Here is a 6,656-nt window from a genome sequence, read left to right on the forward strand (position 1 = left end):
CAAGTATGACGAATATAGTGGCATGGTTTACGGAAGAGTAAATGATCGTACATAAATCTGCAGTTAAGAGTTCATCTTGTATTCATAGTTTCCATGTTTATCTTGGAAAGGGAAGAAATCTTCTGTGCTAACTTTAAATCACCTTTTCTTTCAGGACGTCAGAAATGCGGGACAAAGTGCAATATGGAAAGTTATCTTTGAAACACGGTGAGAAATTAATCAACTATGTCTTAGTTGAGTCAACTGACACTAGTCTGAAAGTATTTTAAGACACTCATCATCATCATCATCATTTGGGGGATATAAAAGAATATTTATCATCAGTGGCAAGTCAATAGCTATTTCAGTTTATTATCTTTCGCTTTACCACGAAACCTATAGAGTCAACGTCCTCCATTAGTTCACTATTTTTGTTTTGAATCAGCCCTTGTCTATCGCTCCTATACCCTGCTTTCCTCCAGCCCTTCCGCTCTTTCTTTTTCCCGCTTTCACTGATAAACAGGCAAAACAGCGGAAAGCTTGCCGGTCAGGAAGCCATTGTGGTACGATGTGGGGAACTTTTAAACTTAGCAGGAAACTCATTCGTATGTGTTTTTATGAGCTTTTTCAGCACAAGACAATAATATATACATACTATGTTTTTCAAGCATGCCGTGGGGACGGGGGGGGGGGGGTCAGGTATTTGAATACCAAAAAAAAACCAAGATATTTCATACATACAGTTGTCATTTTATTAATAACTGGATAAAAACTTCAATAATTAAAATCCAGCATGATGCTGATTATAGATAAAAAAAACTAAAACTTTTCTCCTGCTTGTAAGATAAGCTTGCTGTCAGCTCTTGAAGTGCCAAGTAAATAATTTCCTCAGTTAATAAAGTAAGCCATCTAGCAACAGTGTTGGCTGGTCTATCTTCACAATGCCCAATTTTTCTTGGAAAGTCCTTGAAGGCCCAGACTGCATCTTGCTAATCAGTGAGGTGAACCTTACTCTATTCGCTCACTATTTTCGGTTATGTATTCTGCAGGATGGGGGAGTCAAGAATCTTGGCGGCCAAGCTCTTTACAGGATAAATAAACCAGTGTGCACCTAATGATTTGTTTAATGCAGCAGTAGTCTGTGACGAATATGTTGATCATGTTTTTTATCGGTTGTCTGTGACGGAAAGTCCGATCGTTTGTACAAGGCTGGCTTACTGCCATTGTGCTTAGAGAGATCCAAAACGACTTGATTGAGCTTTTCCTGCTGACACACAACAGCTTATTCAGTTCACCGTTTCCGTATTTGTATAGGATAGTTTCAATGAATTTGGAATTTCTCGCTGTCAAATGGGCAATGGCAGAATGTCTAGGACTGCAGTCTTTACATCGAACTCAGGACCGCCACTCCCAGCAGGTTCACCTCCAAGATCATCTGAGAGCAGCCACCCAAACATCTGCTGCTATATTCGCTCTGCATAACCAAAGAATTTCTTGACAAATTGTCAGACAGTGTCTTAGGGAAACTTAATCGGGGTCATGACCTGACTGCTTTTCATTATCAGAACCAACTTGCTGGTAAATGCTCACATTTAACGTCGTCTGTTCCTTTGGGGAGGACTTTTCATCATGGATTAATGCGTGTTTTCACTGTACAGGGCAGATTGCAAATATTGTCGCGTCATGTGGGTGAGCAATTTGCTGATGTCAGCATTCTGGATCCAGACATCCATGAACTGGGTGGAGTTTGACACCATTTGAGAAGGCTCTGGCACGACAAATCCAACGTATTCTCTTTTACATGGAAAAAGCCGAAGGTCTTCTTCAGCTCATGAAAAATGGGGGCAAAGAAAAAAGTGTCGCGATTACATTTCAGTGTAAATACCTTTAAGCTGAGCCCACACCACACTAGCATTATATCAGTTTTCTGAAAACCCCACTTGTAAGCTTATACTCTTCTGTTAGTTCGCAGGCTTCAGCTACAGATAAACCTGTCAGGCTGATGGACAAGGACAGTTGGTATTTCTGGCTGTAAATCAAGGTCATCTTGAGGGACAATGCGCCATTCAATAAGGGGGTTCAGGCCACAAGAGGATCGTTCAGCATTGTTCATTCCACTCTTGCTGCTCTCATGTAGCTTTGGCCAAATAACACTGAAATAGTTCCAAAGCAACAGTTGGTTGCTTTGAGCCATTTAAGCATATATATATATTTGAAGGTGCTACAAAAATCACTCAGGCACCGGGTTTTTATTTTGACAGAGCAATAGTCTGCATTTTTTGACTCATTTAGGTGGTGCTGAAAGTACAGACTTGCCATTTCTTAAACCACCTTATTCAAATCAGCAGCACCATCTAGTAGAGTCAAGAAATACAGCAATTGGTTCATGAAGCACATTTGAAGCCTCCTTTTTCCATCACTATAGACAGAACCTCAGGGTCTTGGCCAGGGCAACATTTATACTGAGATCCATTGGCATAAGTATAAAGATTTTTAAAAAAAAATTCCTTTCGGACATGTATTTATTTTTCCCTCCCAAATTTTCAATTTCATGTCAAATGTGCATAAATTAAAGCACAACCTTTTTTTGAGCTATAGACTTTGCATAAAAGCACTTAGTTCGGCAAACACCAAGAGGCCAATTTGCTTCGATTAAAGTTTTGTTGACAATGTCTCTAACTAATTCGCAAAGGTGATCACAAAAATTATGTTCAATTTGAAATGCGAATCTACTGTACAAATTCACAAAAACGCCAATGGAATTTTCCAATGCAGAATCAATCATTCAGCTTCCAAACTGCTCATCCTCACGAGGGTTAAACTTCTATTTAAAATTATTTCATTTGTTGCATTCCATTTTCCATTGAAAAATATTCGCACCATGACCTGAATAAAATGCAGACAGTTTCCTACCACAGAATGTCAATAAGGTATGACGAGAGGAGTTAGCTGTGTGTGTTCGAACCATTCTGCTGGAAAGTTGAAGTATTGTGGTCAGAGTGGTGGATAGATTTACTGCTAAATGTAGAAGTTCATCTTCAATTCCAACTCAAATAAGATTTTAATACAAGTGCCGCCTGATGCTGTTAGTTACAACCAAAAGTAGCACACAAATTCCTCCCAGTAGTAAATGTCACAACTAACACCAAAATACATGATTGGAACACATTTGTGAGCTGCTAATAAAGTAAATAAAAAACAATATATAGTGTGTACAAAGAAAGATGAGGAAAAGGTTCACACGACATTGGGCCGGCAGTCAATACACACAAAGGCACAAAAATTGCTGTGGGAGCTGATTGGTTGAATTTATGATCTTAAGTTAAATGTTTGTCTGTTTCTGTCGTCTGTTTGAAATAAAAACAAATTATTCATCCATTCATAGCTACAGCATGACAGCATTATCTGTTGATTGTAATATAACATATTCATATAATACAGCAATCAAATAAACATTTACAAGCTGAACCCAATTCTACAAGGTTACTTGCTCCTTGTGCACTCAAATGATTGCTTGTTGTTTCCAGAAAAAAATGAATGTGTGACAGACAAATGTGAGTTGTTCTGCTAGCACAGTTCAAAATCTTTTAGAAGCATCCTGCGATGAGCAATAAATGTGTTTGCCAGCATCTCATGATGTCAATACCAGATCTCTGACAAATTTTATGAGCCCCAAGTGCAGAGTATAATCCTCCTTGACATTATTCCAATCCCTCCATACACCTTCGGGCATCAATGAGGATCTCTGGCTCTGCTTTAGCCCAGATTTCCTCCTAATTACTATCAGTTATTATCGTTAGTGAGATTTTAGACACACAAATCTAAGGTTGCACGGGGTCAGTGACCCTACATAGAATAGTGGTTACTTAATCTCTATGTTCTCATCCTTGAACTCAAGCACATGAAGTTTAGAGTAGATTTAGCCTGGGGTTAAAGCACTGTCCCATGGCCCACCCACACCATTTCCACACAGTACTCCTTGTTACACATTGCCTCAGTAGGAAAATAGAAATATAAACTCTACAGCAGAATCTCCTCTTCCCCGTACTTCCCACACTTCAGAAATAAAAGGCAGCTGTCAATAATCTAGGGTATTATAAATTGATTTAGAACTGTGTAAATATCGATGTCACTAGTAAAGGTATTAATGAAATTAAATAGTATAATATATAATATATATAGTATATGTAATATATATAATATATAATCAATACAATATATCATATATATATATATATAATCACATTGTAACCTCAAAGAGGATGCATTGACCCAAGCTGTCAACAGTGAAAGTTGCTGAGTGAGAAAAATACAGTCACTGCTCCTTAAGCCACTATCTCTGTTCCACTATGGCGGTCAGATATGATGCAACCTTGGGCCAGGAGATGACCGCTAGTTGTCATGAAATGAACAAGCAAGTTCAGGCTGAGGAAACAAAGTCCAGACACCAGAACTGAGGTTAACTGCTCATGGTAGTCAGGAGTCAACTGTCAAATGAGCAGATACGTATGAGTGTGTCGATTTGGGTTGTGGCAAAACAATCCGCCTCCCCGTCACTGCTCATTACAGGGCCACACAAGTTGCCTGATATGGCCATCTACAAGTTTTGTTTTTGTAATTTATTAAGATAGCCCGACTGTCACATTGGCTGTGTTGTGCTGAGGAGGAGGACAGACATTGTTTTAGTTCCTAGTTCTGTGGTCATCATCACACTTTGAAAATAGTGAAGGTGCATGATGGTGACTTAACCACTGAAGCTTTGTGTGACATTAATGGCACAGTTTTACAGAAAAAAAAAAAAAAAGTTCCCATTGATTTATTCATCTACTTTTAGGGAACAGAGCCAATGGTGTCCTTCACTCCTCAAAACCCTCCCAGATATTATTAACGTCCCAGCTGTTTTACTCTAATCTTGTTTTACATTACAGGCCCCTAGTTCACTCAAGCTGAGGTCAACGTAATGAGAGAGTGGAAAAAGTGACTTGTATCTTTTTCCCTCATTCTTTCTCTCATTTTGCCTGTGATGAACATAGCATGTTGAAAACCATGAAATCCAACCGAACATGGAAAGCCTGCTCTGCTCACCATACTTTCCAGGTTTTTTAAACTCAGTTTAGTCATTTTCCCATAGCGTTTGATATGCAACCCACGGATGATAGGTCCTGTTTGATTTTTCTTCTGCAATCTGATAACCGTGTTCCTGAAAGTTCCTGAAATTTTCAGCCACATTTCCCACCAATAATGAAAGTACTTTCTCCAGTCTGGATCTGTAAAGCACTTTCCCATACTGTGGTGATTAGAACCATCCATTTTCAGTCATAGTAAATCAAGACAGCGCAACACATGAGCTTGTCGGTTATGTACGGCGTGATGGAGATTCGCTCAGTTTATCAGCACTAATACGATCCAATGACTGAAATGTCTTCCCAAGGGATTCGCATAAGAGGAGACTGTATGTTGCTCAGGTGGACACAAACATCCCTGTTACCAACCCTCAAGTAGTCTGGTATTACTTTATATGTTGTACCATCTGTGTAATGGTCTGATAGAATGGATGGATGATGTCATGAATAAATAAATTAACTCTGAGAGTGGTTGGAGAAATAAACTTATCCGCAGTAGTGGGGTTGTTTTTGGACTTGAACGTGTCAAAGAAAATGAAGAGGTTAAATGAATTGCATTGAAATATTTTGAGAAGCTTGATAGTCTTGGCTACCATCAAAAACATTCAATCAATTTAATAACCATTCATTTGGATGATTGGAAAATAACACGTTTGTCATTGCTAACGCGTCCATGTGGTCCAAGAACATTTGTGATTTAGGGATACGATTTTTTTCACAAGGCAGCAAGGAGACAATTGACGTTAGTGTTCCCGTTTACGCAATTTACCAAACTATGTCAAATGTAACATTACATGTTTTTAACTATGCTACACTGCGTCACTTGTGTCAGTCAGTCAGTCAGACAAGTCTGTCTGTCTGTGATAAGTGAATTACTTTCCCGCTGCAGCTTGCTCTACTGTGTATGAATTTGCCATCAGCCGAGTATAATGAATGCCAAATAGCTTAGCTGTGCGAGTGTGCAGTTTGAAAGCCAAAGCTTATAACCTACTTGGCACGTGTACTCGACTCTCAATCAATAGGGATGTGGTCATGGGATGGAGCTGGGGAGTGCGCAAGGTTAGTCCACACGGGATGTCCACACAAAGTAGAGGCGTAATGCCACTCGTGGCTGTTTATGTGGTGGATGAAATTTGACAACCGTGACTCACAGCCAAACGCCATTTGCTGTCACATTGACATCACTATACATCAAATTATCTCAATGTGTGATTGTGCATTGCCGCAAGAGCTACTTGGACGCATACTTCGAACACACTTCAATGTGAAAGATGCAGGTGAAGAAAAGCTGCTCTAGTACTTCTGTGGTGCCAGTTTACTGGGAAGCCAGTATGAACTGTCCTTCCATTCCTTTTTTTACCCTTATCCAGATTTGTGAGTTGCAGATCACCTTATGGCCGCCATAACAATGATGGCATGGACCATAGCCTATGGATTCAAGAATACATAATTTCTTCCAGGCCTGACCGATATGCTCCCCCACCCTCAACACCAACACACCACCAGGTGGTTTTGTCTCTATCTTCACTTGAGTGTCCGAGACGTGGCACCACA

Source organism: Syngnathus leptorhynchus, chromosome 8, assembly GCF_054491065.1.
Source record: "Syngnathus leptorhynchus isolate UIUO chromosome 8, UIUO_Slep, whole genome shotgun sequence".
NCBI classification, from domain to species: domain Eukaryota; kingdom Metazoa; phylum Chordata; class Actinopteri; order Syngnathiformes; family Syngnathidae; genus Syngnathus; species Syngnathus leptorhynchus.